Genomic DNA, 18095 nt, shown 5'->3' on the forward strand with positions numbered 1-18095 from the left:
CTGTGACAGTGATGACACAGGCACCTAAAACCCTGAGAAAAGATTCATCTTTCTGGACAGAGATATTTTAAAATGGACTCCCACTGTCTAAATAATAAGGAGGAATTCCCTGGTATTTTCTTCACAACCTTCTTTCTCACCAGTTTGCCTCTCAGGTGACCCCAGTCTCACAGAACTGCCTGAAAACATGGGGGAATAAAACCTGGAAATTAGTAGAAGAATGATATCTGGAAAATTCCCCTAAATATTTGGAAATTATACCACATTGTCAATAACTTTTAGGTAAGACAAGAAGTCAAAGGGAAATTAATAAATACATTGAGCAGAGTAAAAATAAAAATAGAATATATCAAAATCTGTGGGATACAACCAAAACACTGCTTAGAGAGGAACTGTTAGCTTTAATTCTTTCACATAAAATGAAGAAAGGTTTTACATCATTATTCTAAGCTACAAAAAGAAAAGCAAATAAAATCTAAAGCTAACAGGAAGAGAAAAATAATAAAGAATAGAAATGAATAAAATTGAAAAAATTGGATAAAATCAAACCAAAGCTAGTTCTTTGAAAAAAAATCAAGAAAACTGACAAAACTCTCACAAACTGACCAAGAAAATATGGGGAAAGACACAGATTACCAATATTAAGAGTGAAAGAGAATAATTAATATAAACCATATAAACATTAAAAGGATAATAAAATATTATGAACAACTTTGTGTCCATAAATTAAATAATTTACATAATATGGAACTAGGCTTTGAAAGACAGAAACTACCAAAATTCACTCAGATAAAGTACATTATAAGAATAGTCACACATCTAGTCATACATCTAAACAAATTGATTTCATAATTCAAGACTTTCCAAAGAAGAGACCCAGTTGGTTTCACTGGTGAAATCAATTCTATATCAGTGAACACTTAAGGAAAAAATAATACCAACTCAACACACTATCTATGAGAAAATAGAAGAGAACAGTTCTCAACTCATTTTAGTAGACCAGCACTACCCTGATGCCAAATGAAACAAAAGACATTATAAGAAATTTTAAAAAACATGCTAATGTCCCCTATGAAAATATTTTTTAAATCCCCAAGAAAATATTAACAAATTAAATCCTCAAATATAAATATATAAAAGAAATACATGATCAAGCAGAGTTTATCCCAGTAATGGAAGCCTGATTCAAAATTCAATCAATAGACTAAAGAAGAAAAATTACATTCATTTCAATAGATACAGATAAAGCTTTTAACAAATTCAAATGCCATTCATGATAAAAACTCTTAGAAAACTATGGCAGAAGAGCTCTTCCTTAACTCGATAAAGATTATCTACAAAATTTTCTAACTCTTAAAGGGAGTTGGAGCTTTTTACTATTCAGCTTTTCACTGCTGAATATATTAGCTGTGGGCTTCTTCCTAGTCAGAGTAATTAGGTAAGAAAAAAAAAGCATTTAAATTAAAAAGGAAGAAGTAAAATTGTCTGTGTTTGCAGATGGCAAGATCTTAAATGTAGAAATCCTAAAGACTCCACACAAAAAAAGTTACAATTAATAAGCAAATTTAGTAAAGTCTCAGAATACAAAATCAACATACAAAATTCATTTGCATCTCTATACATTAACAACAACCTACTCAAAAAAGAAATTAAGAAAACAATTCCATTTATGTTAACATAAAAAAATAAGATGCTTAGGAATAAATTTAACCAGGTGAAATACTTGTGCACTGAAAACTGCAAAACAATGATGAAATAAATGTTAAAAGATACAAATAAATGGAAGGACATTCTGTGTTCTTGGACCAGAAGAATTAATATTGTTAAAATGTCCATACTTCCCCAAATGATCTAGAGATTCAAGGCAACTCTATCCAAATCCCAACGGAATTTTTTACAGAAATACAAAAACAATCCTAAAATTCATTTGAAACCACAAAAGACTTTAAATAGTCAAAGCACTTTTGAGAAAGAACAAAACCGGAGGTATTACACTTTCTGATTGCAAAACCACATTACAAAGCTACAAGAATTAAAACACTATGTACTGGCATAAAAGCAGAAAGATAGACCATGAACAGAGTAGACAGCCCAAACATAGAGCCATAAACATATGGTTGACTGATCTTCAGCAAGGGTGCCAAGAGGGGCGCCTGGGTGTCTCAGTTGGTTAAGTGTCTGTCTTCAGCTCAGGTCATGATTTCAGGGTCCTGGGATTGAGCCCAGCGTTGGACTCCCTGATTAGCAGGAAGCCTGCTTCTCCCTCTCCCTCTAGCTTGCATATACTCTCTCTCTCTCAAATAAATAAAACCTTAAAAAAACACAAGGGTGTCAAGAATACACAATGGGGAAAATATTGTCTATTCAATAAATTGTGTTGAGAAAATTGGATATCCATATGCAAAAGAATGAAACTGGACCTTTATCTCACACTATATACACAAATCAATTCAAAATGAATTAAAGGTTTAAATGTAAAACCTGAAACCATAAAACTCTTAGAAAAAAGAATAGGAGAAATGTTTCTAGATATTGGACTGGGCAATGATCTCTTGGATATGGCATCAAAAGCCCAGGCAACAAAAGCAAAACTAGACAAATGAGATTACATCAAACTAAAAGCTGCTACAAAGCAAAGGAAACACTTAACAAAATGAAAAGGCAACCTACAATGGGAAAAAATACTTTCAGACCATATATCTTATAAGAGGTTAATATCCAAAATATATACGGCACTCTTACAACTCAAGAGCAAAACAAAACAAAAACAAAACCCACAAGTAACTCAATTTAAAAATGGGCAAAGGACCTGAATACACATTTCTCCAAAAAAGACACACAAATGGGCAACAGGTATGTGAAAAGGTGTGCAACATCACTAGTCATCAGGGAAATGCATATCAAAACCACAATGAGCTATCACCTCACACATGTTAGGATAACAATTATCAAAAAACCAAAGGAGAAGTGTTGGTGAAGATGTGGAGAAAAGGAAACCCTTGTGCACTCTTGGTGACACTGTAAATTGGTACAGCCACTATGGAAAACAATATGGAGGTTCCTTTAAAAATTAAAAATAGAATTATCATTTGATCTAGCAATCTCACTTTTGGATATATAGTCAAAGGAATTGAAATCTGGGTCTTAAAGAGATAACTGCACTCCCACCTTCATTGCAGCATTATGCACAATAGCCTAGATCTGGAAACAAACCTAAATATTCATCAACAGTTAAATGGACAAAGTAAATGTGGTATATAGGTACAATGGAATATTATTCAGCCTTTAAAAAGAAGGAAATTCTGCCATTGTAAGGCTGAATAATATTCCATTGTATGTATACACACACCACATTTTCTTTTTTGTTGTTGTTGTTCAGAAAGCATTTTATCATTGCTCCAAGTTTAGGAATTTTCACTGACAGAAAATTAACACTTCAGAAAATTTCCCACATAGCCCTGCTCAGCTTCTGCATCTTGGTTTTCACAGATATATCAGCATATTTTTTTCCAATACGGACAATCATTGCACCCATGCTTGACAGATCAATCTTAACTTCCAATTTCGATACTTGGCCTTTACTTAGGAAGCTATTCAGGACTGTTTTTAATTCAGAAAGAATGGCTTCATCTAAAGGAGATGCAGTGGTTACTTGCAAGGGACTTCTCCATGGTGTATGCTCCAGGTATATTGTTCAAGCAACCATTTTCAGCAAGCAAACTGATCAGGCTGGACATGAGGAGAGAGAACCTCTCGTTTGCTGTCATGTCATTTAGTCTTTTCATTTTCACTGTATGCTTTATACAGGGATTCTTAATGGAACCAGCCATTTTGGGTTCCTTCAATATTTGTGCTACTCTCAACAATTCCTTTTCTATTTGTTCCAGTTTATTCTGTTTAGATGCAGCAGAATAAATAAAGTTTATTCTGTTTAGATGCATAGAAACCTTCGATACCATATACCTGAACAGGTGGCCTTATGTGCTTGGCAAACAGCCTGACCACAGATATACTAAAGCAACACATCTGCTGGGAGAGCCCAGAAACTGCTGGGATGGCCATCTTCTTTGGGTGGCTGTAGGTCCATATACTACATTTTCTTTACCCATTCAACCACTGATGGTTGCTAGAATAGATGAACCTGGAGGACATTATGCTAAATGAAATAGACCAGACACAGAAAGACAAATACTACATTATCTCACTTATATGTGCAATCTAAAATAGTCAAACAGAGACAGAGTATAATGATGGTTCCCAGGGGTTGTAAGGGGAGATAAATAGGGAAGTGTTGGTCAAAGAGCACAAAGTTTCATTTATGCAAAATAAGTTCTGGAGATCTACTGTATGACATAGGGCCGCTTATTAACAAGATTGTGTACTTAAAATTTTGCTAAGAGGAGAAATCTTATGTTAAGTGTTCTTACCACTGAAAGACAAAGAAACAAACAAAAACCTCCCAAAAACCAAGGGGATGGAGAAAACCTCTTGAGATAATAAATAAGATTATGGCATTCATAGTGATGATGGTTTCATGAGTATATAGTTATCTCGAAACACATCAAGTTGTATACATTAAGTATCTACAGCTTTTTATATGTCATTCATACCTCAATAGAGTGGCTTAATAAAATCCCCTGCAAATTTCATACTTAATGGTGAAAGACTGAATGCTATGTTGTTTGCAGTAACAATAAATTAGAAACATCTTAAATGTCCATCAGTGAGAAATTGATAAGTAATTTAAAGACAATGAACTGTATTAGAAGAGATAAATCTCAAAAACATAAGCAGAATAAAAAGTTACAGAATGATATATATTGTTGTCAAAATATTCAAATAATATCATATATTCATTATAGAAATACACTGTATGTATATATAACATAATGCATATATACATCTATGTGTATTATTATAGTATAAATAAAATAAAAATGAGGACAAATGTAAGTAAAAAATTCAGTGCTTAGTGGTTAACTATGTGTTGAAATGGAGGGCAGTGGGATTGGAAAGGGACACTCAGGTGGCTCTTACTATATCTGAGATGTTTTCTTTAAAAAAATAAATAAAAGATGGGGCGCCTGGGTGGCACAGTCAGTTAAGTGTCTGCCTTCGGCTCAGGTCATAATCTCAGGGTTCTGGGATTGAGCCCTGCATCGGGCTCCTTGCTCAGCGGGCAGTCAGCTTCTCCCTCTCCCACTCCCCCTGCTTGTGTTCCCTCTCTTGTTGTGTCTCTCTCGGTCAAATAAATAAATAAAATCTTGAAAAAAAATAAGCAACTCTGCACTATTTGATTTGTAACCTTGTTGATTTACAACTACAGTAAAAAGATTTTTATTTGTTTTAATGAAAATGGTCTTATACTGGAAAACTTTGAGGACCACTTCACAGATTCTAAACTCTTTGATGCTTCGATCTTACTTGTGTTCTTGAGTCTAGCTGCAGTACCCAGCACACAGAGTGTTGTAAATACATATTTATTGTTTGTTGTATTTCATTTCCTAAAGATTATAGTCCACCCTGATCTGTTTTTTAATCACTGGTCACAAATTTACTCCTTAGACACATCATTTAACTCTATGGTACTTTAGATTCCTTATTTTTCAGGTATCAATAATACCGGTCTTGCCTACTTCCCAAGGCTATTTTAAATGTCAAATAAGAAAATGGGTATCAATTTTCTTGAAAAGTATAAAGCATATTTGAATTGAAGAAATGTAGGAGATCACTGAAAGACTAGGAAGAATTCTCAAGAGATCATACCATCACATTAACATCCATAGTCCAACCTCTTCCAGAACATGTCAGTAACCATAAAAAAAAAAAAAAATCTTACTTCTATATATGTGTCTTGGAGCCTCTAAATACGTCTTGTTGTCTGGTGGAGTGGAACTGGAGGTAGCAGTTGTGATATTTTGGTTAGGGACATTATGTAAATTGGCTTCTTTAGTCATGAAAAATATTCTCTTAGGAAGAAATTTCTTAAGATGCCATGATGACACACTAGCCAGTTTTTTGGCAAAGGTCCCATTGAGCCAGTGATAAATCTTACTGTATGGCAGTAAGAAGTACAACACTTCTTACTTGACTTAAAACCATTCTGGCTCTATGGCAGACCCAGCTCTCCCATGAGGGAGGGGTGGGGATGCTAAATAATTCAGGGAAGAGAAATGATTATAGAGAGACACAGGGCATCCCTCCAAAGATTGTGATTCTAATGGGGAACAATAAAGAGCTTGTCCAGGGAAGGAGGGAGAGGGTTAAGGAAAAAGGTCACCAAGCACTTGTTGGCACTGATTTAGTCACTTGGGTATTGAGTGTAATCAATGATGAGACATGGTCCTTGCTTTCGAGGAATTTATAGGCTGTGATATAGTGACTTGGATACAACCAGCAGATTATCAACATGGAATAGAATAATGAGGCAGAAACATATGCACTATTCAGGTGGGTCACATACAAAAGCCACACTTTCATATCATATTATTTTTCTTTTGGATGTGAAGATGGAATGTTGTTGCTAAGCTTAAAGAGTGTAAGACTGTTGAATCACAGACCTGTACCTCTGAAACAAATAATACATTATATGTTAAAAAAAAAAAAAACAGAAGATAGTAGGAACGGAAAAATGAAAGGGGGGAAATCCAAGGGGGAGATGAACCATGAGAGACGATGGACTCTGAGAAACAAGCTGAGGGTTCTAGAAGGGAGGGGGGTGGGGGGATGGGTTAGGCTGGTGATGGGTATTAAAGAGGGCATGTTCTGCATGGAGCACTGGGTGTTACACGCAAACAATGAATCATGGAACACTACATCAAAAACTAATGATGTAATGTATGGTGATTAACATAACAATAAAATTTTTAAAAATGTAAAAAAAATTTTTAAATTGAAAAAAAAAAGAGTCTTTGTCCAGAAACAGCATGGATAGACAAGTCCTTTTGCCAAAACCACTGAAATAGTAATAGTGAACACACTTGGTGGTTTATATCTCAAGTGCCCAGAAGAAGCCCAAGTGGACTCTCATGGCTACAGGGAGTTTTCAGCTTATAATTTTGTTGCGTTCTAAAGACTCACTTATCAGTCAGCTGTGAGAAATTTGGCACATATTTTCACATAGAAACAAAGCCACAAATGGGGGTCATTTGTTAGACTGTCCCAAGAAAGATTGTATGAACCCACTTTAAATAAAAACTTATAATACTAATGGTATGGTAGAGTCTGATTCCTATGTGTACTATATCTGTTCGTGATTTTATATTTCGAATCTGAATTGCCAGGATCCCCTTTCTCTGGTACAGCCCCTCAGATAGTTTCATCTGCTAGTACTAAACATGAAGATTTATTGATCGTAAGCAATGACTCTGTGAGTGTATATATGTGTGCCATGAAATATGCCACTCTGAAATTCTGCTACAGGGAGTGTAACTAATTATCTACTCTAGCTCCTGCCCTTCCACATTCACAACTGTGTTCATGCTGAGTTTCTATTTTCCATGAGCTGTTTTTCCCAGTCAGTAACTAAAAATGGTGGGTGAAGGTACTGAGGCATGTCCATTCCAGCAAGTTGCAGGACTCCTACAAACAAATTTGACTTGGGGACTTCCCATCAGCCTGACAGAACCTTTCTTGGAACTGTGCTGTAGTCTAAGATTCCATTCTACCTTATTTTTCCTTTCCTCTCTCCACAGATATTGGACTAGTCTGCAGGCTTTCTTTCCCTTTGACAACTTCCCTGCCCACAGTCTCTGGCATAGATAGTCTTATATTTGTGTCTGCTTCTTGACATACTCAAACTATTGCAGATGATAATGAGAATGGGCCAAGTATGATGAGGATTTGGGACTGGTTCACTCACCATCTTGTGGGAAAAAATACCATCTTGAGTGTGGAATGTGGGTGCTAAAGATTTCACTGATAGTGACATGAGACAAGAGCCAGGCACAGATGCCGCTGCAAAAGAAATGGGTCAGGGGAAGATGTCTACAAGGACAGCAGAGTTGCAGATTACTGCAAAATTGCATTCAGGCTCTGAAGAAAAATAATGAGAAATTGAGGGCCATTAACAAATAACTAATAGCTAAGTGTGAGAGCCAAAGGATTTCATTGGTTGTTTATAAAGGCACCCTTATATTCTGTGGTGGAAGAGCAGACACAGCTAAGTAGAAAACTGAAGATCTGATAGTTACAGGGCTTCAGAGACATTTGAAGCTTAATCAAGACAGGTCTGTTATCATAACATCAGGGCTCTGGGTGAAAAAACACAGTACCCTAAAGTATGGGTTAGGGACTTCTGGATTGATGCCCCAGATGTTGGAGCTGAAGATACTCCTCAGGCCCCAGAGCCTACAAGGTGGCCCACTCTTCCCAAGTTAGAGGTTGCACTTGCCCTGTGTTGCAAAACACTGCAGAAGCCTCTTCCTGCAAGACAGCAATTTTCCTCCTCAGAAGCTGCCCCATCTCCTCTTCCGGCTGCCAGGCACTAGGACTAAAGCCCAGCATTACTAGTTAAGAAAATGAAGAGACTATGCAGTCAAGGATTTGGGAGAATTAGCTAGAGTATATAAACAGGAGCCAGGGATGTACTCCTGGGATTAAATTTTAAAGATGTCCAATCAAGAGGGCCAGGATATAAGACTGAATAATCAAGGATTCATTGACTTGGGGGTGTTTTCTTGGGACATGGGATTTAACACCCTGGCAAGGATCCCAGGGGATGGGGCAAACTCACTGCTAGGATGACATTTAGTGTAGAAATGCCTCAGTTGCCCTAGCAGATGGTAGAGGAAGGAATAAAAGAGACTGAAGGAAGTGGCCATGCTAGAGTGGATATATTAATAAGGCCAGAAGACCCACCAGAGGAGTAGGGTCCATGGGAGAAGCCAAAGGACACCATTCCACCAAGGGCATAAGAAAAGTGCTGGTGAAAAAAAAAAAGAAAGAAAAAATAGATGTGCTGGTGAGAGAGGCACAGCATCACCAATAAGTTCAGTGGTGGCTCTTAGCCATAGGTCAGGTTTGGCCTTGTCAGTAACAATAAGGATGGGATGATGGGGAAAAAAGCAATCAAGCCCAGGTGGTGGTACCTAACTATATGAAGCCAAAAGTTTACAATTATGATAACGGCAAGCCAAGTCAGAGGGGCAGCCAAGAGGGCCATACCAGCAGGGAATTGTGAAGATGGTTAATAAAGCATGACATCCCTAAGGGCAAAAAGATGGGTAGCCAACAGGAGTGTTACTTAATATCTACAACTACAAAAAGATAAAAATAACAAAAATGGATGAGCAGGAAGTTGAGGATGATGCCCCAATGAAAATGTCCTAATCCCTTACTAGTTCTTGGTCCTGAGTCAATTTTAGTAGTTACTTAATATATAGAACTACAAAAAGACAAAAATGGATGAGCAGGAAGTTGAGGATGATTGCCCCAATGAAAAGTTCCAAATCCCTTACTAGTTCTTGGTCCTGAGGCAATCCAGAACCCGTTGACTAAAGGCATGGATGATCTTTAGGGGGAACACTATAGCATCATATAATGATTTTCCTTCCCCCACAAAAGTACCTATAGCCATTTAGACAACTGTACACTGAAGAAAAGAAAGCACCCAGACATTTTGAGGAATATTTAGTACAGGGGCTGAGTGGACAGTGATACCTGGGGTCAATATGGCCCTCGTATTGGAATGAACATTAAGAAGGTCAGGTAATGAATGGAGTCCTAGAATTGTGCCTAATGTGAACTAAATATCTATTATTGATTGATTTGATTTATTACAAGAATGAATATGGAAGATAAGGAGAAAGGTTCCATCCCTTGGACATGGCTACAGAAAATAATCTTCCATGTATAAATTCTTGAGGCAAAAATATCATTAGCAAAAAGCACTGAGCATGAGAATTAACTACTCGGAGGTTGGAACTCTGAATAGAAATTTATTAGACACCAGAGGCTTCTAGGAAAAATGAAAACTCCAAGGACAGTCCTTCCATTAGGCTGCAGTAAGCTAATGAGAGCGGCAAAGAATTATAACTGACTAAGGAAGATCTATTTCCTTTTCTTCTGAAGGCCCTTAACTTCTACTTTGCTGTTCTCTATTTAAAAGCTTACTTTTGGTGGCCGGTTCCCGAGATCCTAGCCAGAGGTATATGAACTTTCACCCAGAGTCAAGACTATTCTGTACGTAAGAGGTATTAAAATCAGTTGCCACAGCAAGAATCTATTCCTTTATGGTTTAATTATTTTTCTACTATAATATTATTTCCTTATATTTTCTTGGATTTTTTAAAAAATGAGACTCTAGGCTTTTAGTATTCTGCAACTCAGAACCTATGGGTTCATTGAGATACCAGAACTACCTTTGCATCCATCAGTACCTCATTAATAGGGGATAAGAGGCCCAATCCTTAGATTAGCTCTCTTTCTCTGAACCAGTCCACAGGAGTAGAGAGGACTTACTCTTGCACAGTGCTCAAGGACAACTATCCCAATTATTCTGGTTCTGACACTTTTAGGATATACAGTAATGACCTCCCTTGTAATCTGTAATCCCCTGCTCTAAACTCCAATTTGTTTATGGAAATTTCAGATCAGATAATCCTCATAAGACTTTCACACCTCCTCTGGAAAAAGATATTTTGGCAATATGTATCAAAAGCTTTAAAAATGCATATACCCTTTGACTAAAAAACTCCATTTCTATATATTTTCTCTGAGGAATTTAGAGAACCGAATTCCAAATGCATAAGAATGTTCATCACATAGTAGGAAGGGAAAAATGAAGGGGGTGAATCGGAGGCAGGGGTGAACCATGAGAGACGATGGACTCTGAGAAACAAACTGAGGGTTCTAGGGGGGGGGTTGGGTTAGCCTGGTGATGGGTATTACGGAGGGCACGTACTGAATGGAGCACTGGGTGTTACACGCAAACAATGAATCATGGAACACTACATCAAAAACTAATGATGTAATGTATGGTGATTAACATAATAAAATAAAAAATGTAAAATAAAAACAAACAAACAAAAAAAGAATGTTCATCACAGCTTTGTTTAATGGCAGAGAGAGAGAGAGAGAGAAAGTGAGAGAGTGAAAGACTGGCTAAATTTCCAATAATAGGAGAAATAAATAAATAAATCCATAGGACAGATTCAATAAATGCACTACAGAAAAATGTTTTTTGACATAGGAAAATATTAATATTGCTAGGTGAAAAATATATTGCAAAACAATAAATATAATACTTTTGTTTAAAAAATCACTAAATAAACATTTATATGCTTTTAAAGTTTTCTGTCTGGGCTGCAGTTCTGAGCTTTCTGTCTTATTCCAGCCTTAATGGAGATCTTTTTTTGTTGTTGTTGTTCATGCATTTGCTCAATGGTTGACTTTTTTATTGTTATGTTAATCACCATATATTACATCATTAGTTTTTGATGTAGTGTTCCATGATTCATTGTTTGTGCATAACACCCAGTGCTCCACGCAGAATGTGCCCTCTTTAATACCCATCACCAGGCTAACCCATCCCCCTACCCTCCTCCCCTCTAGAACCCTCAGTTTGTTTTTCAGAGTCCATTTTCTCTCATGGTTCGTCTCCCCCTCTGACTTACTCCCCTTCATTCTTCCCCTCCTGTTATCTTCTTCTTTTTCTTTTTTCTTAAAATATGTTGCATTATTTGTTTCAGAAGTACAGATCTGTGATTCAACAGTCTTGCACAATTCACAGTGCTCACCATAGCACATACCCTCCCCAATGTCTATCACCCTGCCACCCCATCCCTCCCAGCCCCCACCACTCCAGCAACCCTCCGTTTGTTTCCTGAGATTAAGAATTCCTCATATCAGTGAGGTCATATGATACATGTCTTTCTCTGATTGACTTATTTCACTCAGCATAACACCCTCCAGTTCCATCCACGTCGTTGCAAATGGCAAGATCTCATTCCTTTTGAGGGCTGCATAATATTCCATTGTGTATATATACCACATCTTCTTTATCCATTCATATGCCGAGGGACATCTTGGCTCTTTGTTAATGGAGATATTTTAGATTGAAACTAACACCAGGAAATTTTAATCATCTTTTGGGTAAACATATATATACATATATATGTACACATATATTTTACTATTTTTTACATCTGTATATCCATCCATCCATCCATCCATACACACACCTATTTTGGTCCTTAATCTCTTCTCTCCCGCCACGGTGTGTGTCTGTGTGTACATATGTGCATGTGTGTACAGGCACAAAAAACAGTGAAGATGGAGAAGACATTATAAACCAGAACAGAAAATAATATAGTTGAACATTAGTGTCCTGATCAACTTTTGCAGTTCTTCTTGGTGAGATATTTAAGAGATAATGTAATATTTAAGAGAAGAATTCCTATCTGCTCCACATATTCCTATCTGCTCCCCGAAGCTAGTGATTCAAGAAAGCAGAAGCTAGAGAGCTACAGCTATGAAACCACCACCACCAACAACCACCCAAACAAAACGCAGCATTATATTTAAATGATTGTGTCAGGTCTCCTTCCTGCTTCTTGGCACTTGACTATATTATTAATGTGTGTTAGCGTGTGGGAAAAACCTCCTCATTCAGCCACACAATCAGATCAGGACTCTCAAGAGGTTCCCACTCATCCCAACCTCCACTCACCAGTTAATTGCACCTTCCTTTCTTTCAGTCATCATGGCTCTGGCTGGTGAGGTGTGGGCCTGGTCAAGGGAAAGCAGCAGGGCAGATGCTGCAGTTTTAAGTGAAATCAGGTGTTGCCTTCCCTGAAGTGGGATCTGGAAAATGTCAGTTCTTAAGTAACAGGTATTGGCAGCTGAACAGTCGGTCTTCCCCACCAGGCTCAGCATTCCCTTCCCTTGCAATAAGCTTTCCCTTTTCCTCTTATATTGCCTCAATCTCCTTCGTCTCCTCTTTAGAGGTCATTAAATAAGAATTTCCACTTTGTAGATATTCATCAGACATGATTCTAAGTGTGTTGGGAATGAGAAGGTTTTGATGATAAAATACCACAAGTGTCAATAAAACACTCCCTAGTGTTACTGGTGACCTGGAGTCCTACTGTGGAGGAAGTATAAAAGATTTCTTGGCAGAGTGGGAAAGAATGATTGGGTTCTGACTCTTTTCTCCACATGCTGAGAGCTACAGGCAGAAACACAACACACAAGTTTGATAAAGTCAAGGCATTAAATGGAACTGAGAGAACATTCTTTGGGTTTCCTTTCTTTTTACTTCTGCTGGGTCAGTCTGGGACCATCCCATTACAGAATTGCAACCCAGATGTGCACATGCACACCTGATGTATGATCATCTTTATTGTGTTTGGTTTATTTGCATAATGTGCCTCAGCACATTCTAAGATTGAACTAAGTAACGGTGGGGAAGGTCTGGTAGTCCCATCTTAAATAGGATGTGGCTCCTTTGGAAGATACAGCCTCACACTTACTCAAGGGTACTTGGGTGAAATATGGATTACTATGAGTATGAGGCCAGTGCCAGTGATTCTCTAGTCTAATCGGGGCAAATGAAGTCTGGATGAGGCCCAACAATTCTGAGTTTAGATGATGACTAATGATCAAAACAGTGAAACAACCTCAGAACTTAAAATATTGAGAGACTAAGCAAGAACTCTAGGGAAAGACCACAGGAGCTCTGATCAAATCTTAACTAAGAATGCTTCATCACCCCATCATTCTTCACCTAATACTCTCTCTAGGCAATCTGATCCATCCCTACTGCTTTACTCCTACCAATATATAGCTAATATTTTAGTCCCAAATTTAAATCTCTAGTCCAGGGTTCATCTCCTGAACTCCATCCATACTGGTCATATCAATCATCTCTATTTGAATGATCCACAGGCATTTCAAATGGTACATGTGAAAAAATAAACTCATCAGCCATCCCAATAAATATTTTTTTATATTCTCTGAATTGATAAGTAATATAATCATTTACCAGTAACCGTGGGAATTATTCCAGGCTCTTCCCTCTCTGTCACCTATCACAACCAAAGCTGGTCATTCTAAACCTTTCCCAGATTTTCCCTTCCACAGTCCCTACCACTTCTACCCTAATTCAGGCCACCAGGTCATTCACCCGAAAAACTGAGAACACAGCCTCCCCATTTAGCACCCTTCAATCCTGTCTCTACAGTACAACCCAGAGAGCTTTCTAAGAAGGAGATCTATACATCATCTATGTAGCAGTCTTGCCAAACATATTTAAACAGAATCTAACCATAAGGAAACAATCAGACAAATCCAGTTTTAGGTGGATTCTATAAGAAAACTGGCTCAGACTCTTCAAAAATACCATCATAAAAGACAAAAATATAGTGGAGGGAACTGCTCTAGATTAAGGAAGACTAAAGAAGAAAACTAAATGTAAACATGATTCTTCTTTGCATCTAGGATCGATGGGGATGGGGTGGGAATAGCTACTGTGCACATTATTAAGATAATTAGAGAAAACTAGGATATGAACGTTGTACTAGATGATATCGAATCAATAAATATCAAGTTTCATAGGTGTTGTAATGGTATTGTGTTTATGCAGGAGAAAGTTCTTATTCCTAGGAGATGCATGCTAAGGTATTTAGGGATGAAATATGATGTCTACAATTTACTCTCAAGTGATTCAGCAAAAAATTGCATAGGTAGATGGCTAGGTGATAGAAAGAAAGCAAATGTGGCAAAATGTAAACAACTGATGGATCCAAACTTTCAACTTTCCTTCTGGTTTTAAATTTTTCAAAATAAAAGTTGTGGGGAGAAAAAGAGAGAGAGAGGAGACAATCACCACTGCTAAATGGTTCTTCCAGTAGACATTTTCCATGTTATAAAAACAACTTGAATTTCTTAGAGATTAAAAAAAAATGGTAGGGAGAGGTCATTAAGGTTGAATTACCAAAGCCATGTACTTTCATCTCCAGCACCTCAGGCAGGTTTAATTCCCAAGTAAGCACCATATCAGAAGTCAATGCAAGACTTAAAAGCAATATATGGAAGTGGCTAGGTAGTTAGTTCAACAGACAAACTGAATTTAAGCCAGCCATTTTCTTTCACACAAAAGAATATGAAAACGATTACAAGCAAATTTTCATCGAATCCTCATAATAACCAAATGAGTACTTAAGTTAATTTTAGCAATGAGAAGAAAGGGAAATAAATAAGGGAAAACCTAACTGAATTACGTCCTAGAGTTTTGACAGCTGTCAAACCAATAAAGTGCATTATTATGTGATACTGGAAGTTTGCAAAGAGTAAACATGTTAACATTTTACAAACAGGATAATTGAAGCTTTGTCTTCTAATAACATTATTAATTTGTTGTTTGTCCTCTATATTATAGTTTTCTTCTGCCTCATGACAAAATAAAACAATTTTTTAAAAACTCTCTGTCAAGCCCCAATAAAATCCTTGTTGCATTTAGGATAACAACCTGAAGATTCATTATGAAGGAGTCCCCATCTCCCTATCTTTTCTCTTCCCTTATCACAATGCCTTTTTACTCCTTATGTTATAGCTACATTTAACTACTTGTATTTCCTTGAGGCATAGGTCCTCTCATGCCACCAGCATTTCTTGCTGGGTGGTCTAAATCAAGAGAAAAGTGATGTAGCCCTTCATGCCACAGGTATGCCTAATACGAACATATTAGACACAAAAACACCCAAGACCAAACCTATGCATACAGGAAGTCAAGTTGTCAGGATTCTGCTTCCAGGATGACTACTATGGCAAGTCCCTTATCATCACTGAGCCTCAGTTTGTTCATCTATAAAAGGCAGTGGTTAAATCAGATGATATCCCATGTCCATCTGCTATTTGCCCTCATTGTCCATGAATCTAAGTAGTGGCGTAGAGAAATCACAAGAGAACTTGTGCGATACATTCTGGTATAGAAGAGGTTTTCCTCTTATAAGAAATCATCTCAAAGAAGTTGTGAAAGTCAAATAAAGGATAAAGTTCCAAGTCACAGTCAAGTTTGGTGGACTTCACTGATGATATAACAGAAATCCAAACGTGTCATCTTTGAGATTTATATCAAATTACACATGAAAATCTAAATAATAGATTTATTTAGAGTTAGTGAAACAGATGTTAAGTGAGAGATTAATTTTAATTTAATTTTAAGCTGCAGGATGAAATTGAACTCAATTTTGGTTACTGGGCAGAAAATGGATTCGGGGGTAGTGAGGAAATGCACTGACATGAATATAGCCCATGAAGGAGAAAAATTCATTTCTTAGTGTCTCATTTTCCATCATCTGATAGATGCAGAGATAAGTCATTGAAAGCTCTGAGGAAGATCAGTGTCTGAAATCACTAACACAGGAATGCCTTGAAATTATTCAATTTACTGAATTATTATTCAATATTTCCGTCTCTCTCTCTTCCAAAAGATAGAGCTCCTTCCACACATTGAAACTGAGACTTGGGTGGGGTGGAATCACTTGTAATAAAGCTGGAGGAAGAAGCACTCCCATATTATTCAACTCACTCAACATGGACAGTAGGTACCCAAATGAGGGAAGGGTACTCTTTTCTGTAGTTCCATTATTTTATTGAGGGGAACACTTCAGTCAATTAGTAATACTAGTAGTAGTACTTCTAGTAGTAATACTAGAAAAACATTTATCTTGAAGTCCAAACCATTGGAGTTAACTTAGAAAGTTTTTACCAAGAAGCTGACATCGAAGGGTAGGGAGTTGCTTGATTTGGAAAAGACTGACTAGATAGCCAAACATTGGTTGCAAGCATGGGGCATCTCCCATAATACTTTTTTTTCCTTTAAGCTGGAACCCTCTGAGCAAGTTTTTTTTTTTAATTACATAAAATTAAAACTGTTTCCTATTATAAGGACAAAAGTAAGGAAGAAGGAGAGGGAAAGAGGGAGAAACATTATATGCAGGAAAGCAGATTTAGAAAAGAGGTTCTTGGAACTGTTTACAGTTTTCTGAGTACAAAGTACTCAGAAAACAGGTGATACCTTTCTCATAAATTAGAGGTAGAAAACTTAAGAGTTGAGGCAAGTGTGCAAAGAGCTAATATAGGAAATGAAATCATAGTCAAGCACAAAGCACAGAAAATCTCTAATTCTTAGAAAAAATTGTGTTTATCAATTAGTGCTGGCGATGATTAACAAATAGCTAAATTTTTATTAAGAAGATATTTCATTTGTGGGGGCGCCTGGGTGGTTCAATCATTAAACGTCTGCCTTTGGCTCAGGTAATGATCCCAAGGTTCTGGGGTCAAGCCCCGCGTCAGGCTCCCGGCTCAGCAGGAAGCCTGCTTCTCCCTCTCTACTACCCCTGCTTGTGTTCCTGTTCCCACTGTGTCTCTCTCTGTCAAATAAATAAATAAAATCTTAAAAAAAAGAAGGTATTTCATTTGTGCTGAAATATTTTTTTTTTCAGTCTTGCTCCTTGTTATAACTTTTGAGATGGGTAAATAATAGTAATTGGTGGGAAATCATAGAAGCATGGTTACAATTGTGTTTCTTATATAAATAAAAAAATATTTTTAACTAAAGCATACATCAACAGGATTTTTGTTTTAGAACTTTCACCCCAGTTGTGACACAGAAGATGGACTGGGGACTGGAGAGTGGGTTAGGGGTAGGGATAGAAATAGAATATAGGAGATTATTACAATACTATAGACAAGAGCTAGACTTTGATTGTTTAGACAGAGAAGATGAAAGAAAAACATAAAATATATGTTTTCAACAGGAAAGGAGTTGTGAGTAAAAATACATTAGACAAATCTTAAAATAGAGAAAAAATTCTGGGAAAACGTTGTCAGGTCTTTATTCAAATGTTACTTTTTTGTGAAGCCTTCTGTAGCAGAAACCAAAAAATGTCATGATCACCACACCATTTCCTTTCTCTGGGCAGACAGGAAGGCATTTCCTAGCTTCCCTTGTATTGTACTTGTTTTTTTTTTTTTTTTAAAGATTTTATTTATTTATTTGAGAGAGAGAGAATGAGAGATAGAGAGCACGAGAGGGAAGAGGGTCAGAGGGAGAAGCAGACTCCCTGCTGAGCAGGGAGCCCGATGTGGGA

At 37.1% G+C, this 18095-nt stretch overlaps 1 protein-coding gene and 1 pseudogene across 3 annotated transcripts in view; both read right to left on the minus strand.

Annotated features, from left to right (window-relative positions):
- HPSE2 (heparanase 2 (inactive)) overlaps positions 1-18095 on the minus strand; it is a 687285-nt gene that overhangs the window by 291621 nt on the left and 377569 nt on the right. The window lies entirely within an intron of this gene.
- Positions 3437-4062, minus strand: LOC113919678 (annotated as a pseudogene).

This window comes from Zalophus californianus, chromosome 15 (genome assembly GCF_009762305.2).
Source record: "Zalophus californianus isolate mZalCal1 chromosome 15, mZalCal1.pri.v2, whole genome shotgun sequence".
In the NCBI taxonomy this organism is placed as follows: Eukaryota; Metazoa; Chordata; class Mammalia; order Carnivora; family Otariidae; genus Zalophus; species Zalophus californianus.